This window comes from Sebastes fasciatus, chromosome 8, assembly GCF_043250625.1.
Source record: "Sebastes fasciatus isolate fSebFas1 chromosome 8, fSebFas1.pri, whole genome shotgun sequence".
Lineage (NCBI taxonomy): Eukaryota > Metazoa > Chordata > Actinopteri > Perciformes > Sebastidae > Sebastes > Sebastes fasciatus.
The window spans coordinates 11,304,298-11,316,744 of record NC_133802.1 but is presented as its reverse complement, the minus strand read 5'-3'; the positions used below and the strand labels follow the sequence as shown (position 1 = coordinate 11,316,744).

The window sequence follows — 12,447 nt, the reverse complement described above, 5'->3', positions numbered from 1 at the left end:
CGTCTGGTGCATTAAATGTTACAACACAGGTCACACGAGAGTTCAAGTATGAAATCATCACCAGATCAAGACTAATCAATGGTAATAACTTCTTATTCCTTCACTGTTATAAACTTGGCTATAACATCTGAATCCACAAATCCTTATTTATGCTTTATTATTATCATGTGAACACTGAAATAATGATGTCAGTTAACTAAAGAAATCTTAGAGCTTAATCCACCTGTCAATCCTTGCCGAGGCCGCCTATGGCCATTCATTATATCTCAGGAAAAAAGATACTTTCTTCAGAAGAAACTGCTTTGTGCGAGAAAGTGAGGACTCCAACTGTGCAGCCAGCTTTTAAGGCTCTCATCCTGCTGACGGTGAGCAGCTGATGACCTTTGGCTTGGCAGAGAGCAGCGGGACTCATCCCTGTGGAAACGCTGTCATCTGATCACTGGGGGAGTTGTGAAAATGAGCAACATGTACTATAAGTCCTCTTGAAAATGGCATGATGGGTCACAGGAGGTCACTGACCAGAATGGCAGAAAGATTGCATCCGTAAAAATAGCTGCGAAGTTCTTTTGAAGACCCAGCTGTTCAAACTTGACATTCTTTGTCTCTATCAGTCGAGAGCAGCATACGGAGCTCAGTAGCGGTATTATCAGAATGACATGGATTGCATTATGAGGCTTTACTTTGATATAATTATGTAAATATGACTCTTCATTTGCATGATCCACGGAGGGCCACCCCAATTTGTGACTGTATTAGAGCGCTGCTTTCCAGGGCTGTGAGCCCCGCTGACCTTCATCCGAGCCATCTAATCACAGAGCATTTTACACCCAGGATGCAAGGTGGGTATAATTATGGAGTAGGACAGAAAACAGCTATATGCAGAATCCAATATTAGAGCTAAAGACCACCGGGTTAAAGGAATGTAATTTATTCAGGCTCTTGAGATTAATGTGCCTGTGTGAGGGAAAGACTCAGGCAGAGCGCTGCCCCTTGTCAATCTACTTCATTATAGTACATTTCTTTTCAAGAATGAACCTTAAGTCCCCAAGTCCTTAAAGGGATAGTTTGGGTGTTTTGAAGTGGTGTTGGATTAGTTACTTATCCATAGTAGGTGTATTACTTACAGTAGATGACGGTCAGCGTGGCCCCATCATCGAGAAACAGACGGAAGCATCGACACAGGAGCAAAGCAATACAGTGCTGTGGATGGGGACGGCAGAAAATTATTTTAGCCACCTAAAAGAAAGGCTTACTTAAAAAAACGATAACCTTGTAAGTGTACGCTATATTTTGAATAATTTCCAATGGCAAACTGAACTGTCTGTTTCTCGATGCTGGGTGCACACCAACCGTCACCCAGAATCCGGGGTTTGGTTTGTTGGTTTGAAACAAAACTGTTTCACAAAGGATGCCTGGGATTATTTAATTTGGATATATCGAAACAATGTTACACTCATTAACAATTAAACCGGATCTTTCATGACATTTCCTGTATTGATATAACAAATTATTGTTCTCAAGATGTAAATTAAGTTCAAAAGTCACCTGAAGCTGACAGTAGACTGCTTGCAGTGGTGGTAGTTTTCTGTAGATCACCGTGGAAGTCCAACCTCGAACTGACACCAGAGTCCGGGGTTATCCTCACGTTTGGGGCAACCAAAGCACTTTGGGAGAGATTGTGGTTTCAGTTAAATGTTCATAAACATGTCTCAAGTCAACACAGACTTTTCCTGTATTATAACCCTTTTTTTTAATGTGCAAATTCATTTTTTAACGCCATTAATTTCTTTAACACACTGACAGCTGTTGTTGCCTGTTGGGCTTGAGTTTGCAATGTTATGATTTGAGCATATTTCTTTATGCTAAATGCAGTACCTGTGAGGGTTTCTGGACAATATTTGTCATTGTTTTGTGTTGTTAATGGATTTCCAATAATAAATATATACATACATTTGCATAAAGCAAGCATATTTTCCCACTCCCATGTTGATAAGAGTATTAAATACTCGACAAATCTCAATTTAAGTTACATTTTGAACAGATAGAAAAATGTGTGATTCATTTTCGATTAATCGCGATTAACTATGGACGGTCATGCGATTAATCACGATTAAATATTTGAATCGATTCACAGCCCTGATTCTTATAATAATAATCATAATAACATCATACAGTTACCATGATTTAAATTACTGTAATAATAGCTGCTTAAGAGCCAGATATTTATGAATACTGGATGTACATTCGCCAGGTGGCCAGACACACAAGTCCAAATGAGTGCTAATATTGCTGTGTAACTACTCTACTGGGCGTGTAAATAAGCAGCTGCTTGCTAACGAGTTTGCCATATCAACTTAAAAGGTGATAATATGTCAGTGTTGTTCCTCACAACTGAGGAAGATTGTGTGATAGGATCATCAGCTCCAGTACAGCTACCTTGTGGACAGATTATTTAGTCAACTGCTGCTTCCAAGGTCAAGAATGAACATATCTCTTGTAAGACAATGTGTCACAGAAGCACAGCAGTCAATACACCTTCGTTGGAAAATCCTTTTAATTAAAACAGAGCATCACAAGGCCAGCTCCTCAAATAGAGCAAAGGCAAACACAAGGCTTTGCAGAATTGTCCATTCCTATTTAAAGAATTATTTTCGCCAAAGATAAGATATAAATATTGTTTGTTTTAAATTTAATTCTGTTTCTATGGATACCGCTTTGTTGCTATGTGACGGAGTTGAAAGATGAGTTGGAGACTGTATGTGGCATGTTAAGTCATGTGATGCATGTACAGTTTATATGTACTTATGATGAAAGGGAAAAATACTGCTTTTGCCATCTATATGACAATAATAGGGATATTGTTTTTGTAGAATCAGTCTTTTGTGATGAAGATCACAGTATTTATGGTTGCTATTAAGTCATTTTAGTAATATGTGATAGACTAAATGCAAATGTGTCTGCGCTTTTCTGCAAATATTCCCCTCAAATCTGATTTCTAATTATACTGAGGTCAATGGTGAGGATTAACCATTCCCTTTAGGCTGAACACTTAATGTGGCCTGTTTGTCAAAGGGCTTAGATTAACCGAATGCCCAATTAGTCAGGGTTCATTAATTCAGTGAAGCTGCCGGTTCCTGCTTTCCTCTTGTATTTTCAGCATCTTTGTTTTGTGATTAGGCTTCACAGAATCTCAAAGGGATTAAAGAGAGAACACATAAATATGCCAAAAAGTATTTTCTCTTTCTTTCCTTCTGTTCCGCCTATCTGTAAAGTCTACTTCAAGTGTGAGGAGTCAACGTCTGCTGTCAGTGTTAAGGGGAGATGTCAGTTTATAACTCAGCAGGTCTGTTGATCACTATGGCTTTGATTATACAGTAGCTGTGCAAAATAACAGCTCCCCTCTCAGTGCAATCTGTGCAGGCCTTCCTCTATCTGCTCGACTGTGTGCCATTTAATCGGTTCCTTTGTTTCTTTGATGCGTTTCTGTGATAATAGTTATCATCAGCAATGTGTTACTAGTATTACAATGTGTTCTTTCTTCTGGTTGGATGGTTGGCAATTACACCCAAGGGTTTATTAATTTAAATGTATTCTTTCTTTTCAGTATTCTGACAATAATTCTTCAACCCATGCTTGCAATGTTAAAATATGGGAAGTAGCAACTGGTGGTAGATGATAGTTAAAGCAACAGTAGGCAGAATGTTTTTGGCATCATTGGGCTAAAATTTCTAAATAATCTTTCAGTATATTGTAATTCAAGTGTCTCATGGCTCTGTTTTCAGGTTTTGAAAAATCTAGCTCGTGATGGGAGACTTGGGCCAATCACAGGTAAAATGAGAAAGTTTGCTCTGGCTGGTGGGCGGTGCTTGGTATTTCCTCAACTGATCTCAACATGGCTGCCGGGTCACAAACTTTCTCATTTTACAGCTAAACAGTACATTATAAGATGTTTCTGAAAACATTTTATGTGAGAAATAAGCATTACAGTAACAGAATATTGATTCATATTTGCTCAGCGCTGTCTAATTTGACCGTTTGATCGGAGTTTGCGAGTGATTGACAGCTGCTCAGAGACGGCAAGGCTCCAGCTCGACTCTGATTGGTTGATTTCCTCCGGTCTGTGAAATCTTGCAGATGCCATTAAGAGCACCGGAGGACACAGATGATTTTTTTTCAGATTACCTGTCTCATGCACTACTGTCAGGATATAGTGACCGTTTTATATATATTTTATTTATTTATTTTGTATCATATTTGCTCCATTCGGCTTACCACAGCTTTAATATAGTATCATTCTTATCACCATTTCTGTAACGGTTGAGCTCATGATAATCTTCCAAAATAAACCACGTAATAATTAAAAAAAACAAGACTGTGCTGCAGAAATCTCCCTGAGATAGAAGCTTTTAACTCAACAGTGACCACACATCATTATTTAGCCATTCAATTATTCTAAATTTAAACTCTAATTTGAACTCAGATCTTTGACGGTCATTAAAATGTGTTATTTCTTCCTCTTTCTACAAGGTTATTCACACCATGTGGACTCAGATTGATGCCCTCGTACACAGTCTCTGCTGGATGTAAATTAGGTCTTGGACTCAACGTATAAGTGAGATGAAGGAACAGGAGGCCTTTGGTGTCTGTTCTCAAATCGGCAGATGGATCCCCATCCTGTTTTTTTCAGTCTTTACTAAAAGACAATATGGACTTTAAGAAACAGCCAACATGGCTTCATAATGAGAGAAAGACCTAAATATGACTAATTTAAGATTACTAAAATGATACATACTGAAAGTTTGTTTCAGGACCGTGCTGTTCAAAAGTTAATGCACAAACTGTTTGTTATAGCGTCACAAGTTTGGAGGTCATGCAAATCATTTTGTTAGTCAATGAGACTTTTTCATATCTAGTTTAGTTGCTGATGGGTTTCCAGTTTCTAAGACTCAGATAACTTCAGGGCAGAAAAGTTGATTAAAACAAGACTAATGCTGCTTTCACATGGAATCAGGCAGACGGTACGGCAAACCGGATATCATTTTAGTGGACAAGATAGGGCCAGCCTGGCTGTTTCCCCTGCTTCCAGTCTTTATGCTAAGCTTGGCTAATCATGTTCTGACCTAATATTAAGTGGACAAGCTGCGTTCAAACCCACTTATTTTACATTCTAGTGGTCGGCTGGGGCTGAACATTTTTATATTATATGCACAAAATGATGCACAAGATATGTAGAATATTTCTAATGGATATAACTGTGAAGCCAAATAACTCATTGTGCCTTGGGTTTGAATTTTTCACTCAGTTTAAGCACTGGAACAAGCAAATACAGAATATATGTTATAGCTGCTGCCCAGCTGTGGGTTGATGCCGGGCATTTTGAGGAAGAAGAAGAAGAAGAAGGAGGAAGATGAAAAAAGGAAGCGGAGGAAGACAAATGAGAAGTACAGGTCACCATCTTGGTGAGCTTACTGCCTGGGGGAAACCACTACTTCACACTATGACTTCACACTATGACTGAGGCAATCGCCAGGGGTGCATGTGAAGGCAGATGTCAAACTAGTGTCAAAAATTCCGTTTTCTATAGACACAATTCTGAGAATATGCGTACTTCATAGACAACACAGAGAGGTCTGTAATTTATTTTTATAAAGAGTGATTGCTCCATAAGTGACAAATTGATGTTTAAAAATGCTTGATTTCCACTGACTGCAACGGTTCACATCAGGATTGAATTGGAAATACTGTAAAAAATTCTGTTTTTGAAATAAAATTCTGAACTTTACCTAACATGATCTAAAAAATGTGTCATGTATTTTCATCAACATTGGAGCTTTATTTATCTGTGTACAGTATTGTTTACACTAAAACATTTTAATGCACTGTGGACTCAATTTTTGAAAATTCAAAAATCTGGCCTGAAGATGCAGCGTAGCAAGTTTGGTGTCAATTGAGAAAAAAATGTGGGAGGAAATAAGTTTAATAGTTTTACAGTTTTTGAGAAAAACAGAGTGATTGGCTTCATAATTCGTGCCAGGTTTAATCACATGAAAATGTATGCTCACTTGGGCAGCTGAGCTGCCTGGCCCCTAATTATCATACAGTGTGGAACCACTGCGAAACAATCACTTGGGTGAGATCCAAGGTTGGAAACCAGCAGGCAACAGAATAATAATCCACGGCACTTGAATTAATAAGGAATTATCACACTCATTTCGTGCATGTGCCATCAGCCATCATAAAGCATTATGGGTCAGATCTGCCTACACTTTCAACTCAACCAGCTACAAGCTTTATACACTTTACATGTTCTGTGGACTGTTTTTTTAAATTGGACCATGCCAATTACTATAGATAGCATATATCATTACTAGCCATTTCCCCAAAATAACTTTCAAATCACTTTTTTGTCTGTTTGAAGAAAACTGAAAACCCCAAAATGATTTTAAAAGACTTTTCAAAAAGGATTCATAAGGCTGATTGCATTTTAATAAGGCAGGAATTGAGCTGTGTCATAAAACTTTTATTTTGTGTAGCCAAGAGGCAGAAAACTGGTTGGTAAATAGTTTGATTTCTGAGATGAAACCACTGATGCCACTTTCATGCTCCTCTGAGACGCTCCTGCAGCTGAGTGCTTGTGAAATGTGAGAGGAGATGAAGTCAGATCTTTACGGGCAGCACTTCATGCTGTACCACCAGAAACACTCCCTCTATGACAACAACTAGTAGATAGTGACTTGAGATAAACCATATTGTGAGCTAAAGCCTTCACCTTCAATATGATACTGCTTCTACTGAGGTGTAAACAACAAACAATGCAGTGGCTAACCAGATAGCAAATATGATTGAATCAACAGTGACATATAGTCAGGCAGTCCTGGCACTGAAACCAAATTGAAAGCACTTGTTATTTTTAATGTTGAATAAACGTCTGATTAGAATCAACAGTGATTCCCCTGTTACCTAAAAGGATGCCTGGGATTGAATTTTAGTTGATTTTGAGGGATTGAAACAATCCGCAACCTGCTATCACGCCAAAACATGTAATAAACCTGCCTGTCCACCAGAGGATAGCATGTCAGTGTCACGTTTTATGTGAATATTACACATGTGTATGAAGGTATAGTATGTAGCGAATGATGAAGAATGTGAGATGAAGAATATGAAATGTGATAATGAAAACAATGACCATCTATATCTTAATTCTTAAACTTCTTCCAGAAACTGCTTATATGACCCCTAGGGCACTAATGGAGTTGATAAACCCCAATATATGACCCATCCTGACCACGTGAAGTGTTTTTCTCTGAGTTACGGGTCAAAGGTCAAAGGCTGGGTTTCTCACTGAAACTCAGAGAAGCGATGAAGACACCAGGATTTCTTGATTCGTGACATGCACCACATTCCTTTGTGGTCACAGACACACTCACCGCATGTCTGCTTCATTGCTCTCATCCACACTTGGTGACTTGGTGTTTGATATCTTATCCCTTCATTTACTGTGTAATAAGCGCATTTATATATCAACATGTGTACGCCTGTATGTGTGATGTTTGTATACCTACATGTATCGATAACAAGGTTTATCTGTGTTGTGTAATTTGTGTATCCATTTTAATTCAATTGATCAAGTTTTATTCAGTGGTTTATGTCCTGAGTGCCGGATATCTATTTGTAGCAGATGAAGCCCAGACATCAAATGTGGAAGAATTGATTATGTGAAACAAATTAACTAGTATTAATCCTGCTAAAGAAGTTTAACTGAAAGAATCAGTATAGTTGTCAGATGGGAGGAAAGTATGGTAGTTAGCAATATAATGGACAAACGGAGCCATTGGTTGGAACCCTCTATGGTCTTTGTCCGACAAAAAATGGCACAGCACCGTGTGGACAAAAGAGAACAGACAAGCTGGTTAAAATAGAAGTAAACAGACTGCCTGCTAACATGCTTTAAGCCTTACATGCAAACATCCATGGCTAAACTCAAAGCTCCATTAAGTAACATAGAAAGTTTAGTTAACGTTGGCCTTCAGCCTATACTATCTATAAAGTTATCAAAGTTACGAATCAAGTTACGTTATTTGTTTAAGCTATTAACGTTAATTGAATTAGCTTCTAATTACTGACAAACTAACAGAGCAGCTATGCTATGCTAAAGTTAGCTATGTAATGTTAGCTGTGGTTTAACAGTTAGCTATTTATTGGTAACATTACAGAACATCAAAGTCACGGGCAGTTCTTTTAGATTAACGTTATGTTATAAAGAGCCATTTTAGGCACACAGCATTTTTTTAAATCTGTCTGGAGCCACAAAACATTTGAGCATTGTGATGAAGGTAACACAGCTTATAGTCTAACTATATAGTATATAAGTCTAATGCAGGGAGGGCCAAAGAGCAAATGTACTACGCAGTATTAGGGACACATTGAGGGAAAAAAGTCATAATATTACGAGAAAAAAGTCATAACTTTACAAGAAAAAAAAAATAACACGTAAAATTACTAATTTATATTTTTATGACTTTATTCTCATAATATTCCGACTTTTTTTCTCGGAAACCTATGACTTTATTCTCGTAATATGACTTTATCCTTGAAATCTCAGATTTTTTTTTTCCTCAATGTGGCCTTAATACCCCGTCGTACTGTTGTACCATAGACCTACAACAATGATAAATAAAAATGAAAATGTAAACAAAAAACAGTTATTCATTTCCATTTTTATAAATCCACAGGGAGCCACTGGAGAGGAGCTAAAGAGCCGCATATGGCTCCAGAGCTGCAGGTTGCAGACCCCTGACCTAGACTGAAGCTAAGTTCCTACCCAGGCCTTGAGGCCTTATCGATAAACCTCCTTGAGTCTCAAGTGAAAGTGGCAAGGAAAATGTCAGGGGCTCTAATATAATGTTAAAACTTACAATAAAACAAAATATTGCACTCAACTCAAGGACAGTGTTTCATTTGAAGATGGAGGATGGTTGTCAGTTAACGCTAGTATTACTCTGTTACAGTAGCCTATTATTTACCCAGAATGCACTGAAAACCTACATTAGCATATTGTAGCTTCACAGCTTAAACACTAAGAAACTATTGAGAATATAGTAGGCTAATATTACTGTGAAAACAACAAAAATCATTGACAGTGTTGGACTGAATTGTAATGTACTATATGTGCTTCTGGACAAAACAACTTGTGTAACATTCAAAAATACCAACAACCATGGCCTCAAAAATTACCATAGAGCTATTTGACCCAGTAGGTTAACAGACAGACTATTTCCCCCAAATATCTCCCGAGTGCAGGCAGGACATTTGAAGCAGCTCTCCGTAATATTGATTTACCTGAAATGAATTGCACTTACCATTATTGAGTCAGGTGCAAGTTCTGTTGGAAGCTCCCATCAGTCTCAAAGAAGGTGTCAGCACACAGCTCGAAGTGTAGATACTGTTAACAACTCCTCACTCCTGAAAGAGGAAGGAAAAGTTTCCCTTATACAGAAAGGAAGTCTTTAAAATGTTTTTGAAGAATTTTTGTTTCTCTGCAAGGACTTGAGGTCTACTCAGATATATATAGTCCGTTCTTTTAATAGACAGTCATCAATTTGTATTCCTGAGATTAGCATAATAGTATAAAAGTATATCATTTTACCAGTTTGAGCACAATCAGCAAAGGAGACATTTGATAGTACAGCAAATTGCAGTATATTTGAGTATGTTTTTATTTGTGGCTAACCTAACAAACATATCTGTTCCCACCAAATTGCTCAGGTGTAATGGCTCAGTCAATAAACAGGTTTGAACCCAGATGCACAACCCAGACACAGGCAGGATAGGTAAAAGTTCATGTCTTTTCATGCGACAGTCAAAGCCAGGGAAACTTATCCAACAACGGGTCAGACTGACAGTCAGAACATAAGGCTGGAAATCTAAGATGGAAGTTCAATAGACAATGTGGCAAGGAGTGAGTGGAAGTGGGCTGGTATATGTACTGACAGGGCTGATGAGGGAAAGTGGAAACAGGTGAGCAGGTGACTGGGACAGATGGAGAAGTCAAAGGGCATCTGGTGGATGGACGGGGAATGGCAAGTCCAGAGAGTGAAATGTATGGGCCTGGGGGAAATGAGACAAATGTCAAACTCATGATGGCGCCGGAAAAGTCACCAAAGTCATTTGGATACATCATGTGTGAACATTTGTGCCAATCCATCGAGTATGTTGAGATATTTCACTAGATAAATGAAAACCTTTACCTGCCAGCGGTGCTAAATTACAGGATTACCAAAGTCTGCAGGCTTCATTCTCTGGAGTTCATGAATGTATAAATGCACAAAATCTGTATAAAATGTATATCATTTTTGGGATATTTTCAGTCTCAAAGTGGTGGACCGATCAACAGACTGACCAACCTTGCCATCCCCAATGGCACGCTGCTAGCTTTGTTAGAAAGAGCAAGAGCTTCTGTTTCTTTAGAAACCGCATGACCGCATAACGTGTGGCACAATGTTCACAAACTAGTCGACTACCTTGCCTGCACCCACACATACACCCACCTTTGATTAAAGGCAACAAGCTCACACCCCGCTGGTAGTTGATGAAAGTCATTCTGGGAAACGCAGGAAATTACACATAGTGAAGTCGCAATATGAGTTATGTTTAGGGGAACTCTGAGCAGCAAAAGAGAAACCAAAAAGCTCCCATAGAAGGTAGATTTATGAATCTGTGTGTGTTATTATTACTACAATAAAACATCACACTGCAGAGCTGTAAATGCAAAAAAAATCTGCCGATGCAGCAGCTTTATAAATTCCAATATTCACCGAATTTAACAAACCGATGAGATCTTTTCTATCAATATCCTCCCAATTATTCCCCTGTGAGGAGTGGACCACAGCGAGAAGGAAGCATTATGTAAACGCAGGAACTCTGACACCGGTGCCGGTGGAGGGAAGTAAAGAACTGATCTATGGAGCAGTGTGTGTTGTTGTGTTGTTGGTGGTGGGCGGCAGCTGTATTTACCACTGGAGCCGGTTGTTTCCTCTGATTTAATGAGCGTCAAGGCCACTTCAGAGCTGAGGTCACCGTTCACCTCAGAGCAGGAGTGGGATTTCACCAGCTGGTTATAATAATAATAATAATAATAAACCATTATAGCAGTTTGTACAGCTCTCTGCTTGTTTTGTCACTGTAAAATGTAAGTGAAAGTGTGCTCCGTTGCATTAGGACATTTTACCATTTGACATTTGAATACTAATAGAGTAGAACTGAGGCTGCAATTGTGACATGTTGTGAGTTGATCTGGAGCATAGCTGATTGTCAAATCAAGTCAGTTTTTATTATGCTTTTCAAATACAGTATTATTGCTGCATTTTCAATTAATATTATTATCATGACTGTGTTTCTGTCTGTTTCTTCTGTGTGTTATAGCTGTATCCTGATGTGGCATTCCTCCAGCAAAAGGGAATGAATCACCAATATGTTATTATCGTTGGTCAGAACCAACATATCAGGATTCATAGGGGTAGCTCAGAAATTAAGCCCTAGTTTAATGTGTGTTATTCAATAGGAATTCTGTTTTTAAATGACACAGAGCAAAGTAATACTGTGGATTAAACTGAGCAACCTATAGCTAATGTTGATATTGCACATCACTTTATATGAAGGCCAAAGAGAGCTGCATTACTTTGGTGAGCTGATTGTAAAATGTGTTCATATTCAGTGGTTTGTCTCTCATTGACATTGAAATGTGGGTAAATAAAACCATTTGCACTTCTTGTTAATTCTAGTTTCTTGTCCTGACTAACTTGTTCCCTCACATACTGTAGCCCACAATCACAGATTTGCCTGAAAGGGCTTTAAAAATCTGTTCAACATATGCAATCCTCTATCAACACCCCTAGCCATGCCGGTCCACACTAAGACACGTTGGTTAATGTTGGTTAAAGTCATGATGTTACTAATAAAATGCACCATCATTTTTATACAGTAAGATTAGCGAACTCTTTCCTCAAACTAGTCCCCACATTGCTTCCAACAACATACAACTGACAGTGCACCAACCGCTGAAGATAAAGAGGCTCCACAATGTTTGTCAAAACTGTATTTGTGCCTTTGTCTGCTCCTTTATGTAATTCCCATGCTTCTTCCTGATTCAACAGAAACTGTGGCTCTGCTGAGGCAGAACAGTATAATGCAAGTACTTTTTTTTTCAATGTCTTCACAAGATTAATTAAAGTGGAGGCGGGACCACTGGGATATAAGTAGGAGCTGGGAATCTGGTGTTTTGGTGTTGATTTATTTTATTCATTTATTTATTTTAATTTATTTATATTTATTTATTTTTCAAATTCTGTATTTTTAATTTATTATATCTTTTGTTATCTTTTTTTCCTTTTACATGTATTTTTTTTTTTTTATCATTTTGTTCTCCTCCCTTGTATTTGAATATTTGTT

The 12,447-nt window shown here is 38.2% G+C and overlaps 1 protein-coding gene across 1 annotated transcript in view; it reads right to left on the bottom strand.

Moving 5' to 3' along the window:
- The window catches only part of kcng1 (potassium voltage-gated channel, subfamily G, member 1), a 40,376-nt gene extending 30,430 nt beyond the window's left edge, over positions 1 to 9,946 (bottom strand). Inside the window, exons 1-3 of the mRNA XM_074643326.1 lie at positions 9,731 to 9,946; positions 9,360 to 9,462; positions 1,546 to 1,640 (exon numbers count right to left, since the gene is read on the bottom strand). The gene's annotated coding sequence lies outside the window, so the exon portion shown is untranslated. The remainder of the gene's footprint in view (positions 1 to 1,545; positions 1,641 to 9,359; positions 9,463 to 9,730) is intronic.
- Between the last annotated feature and the right edge of the window lie 2,501 nt (positions 9,947 to 12,447).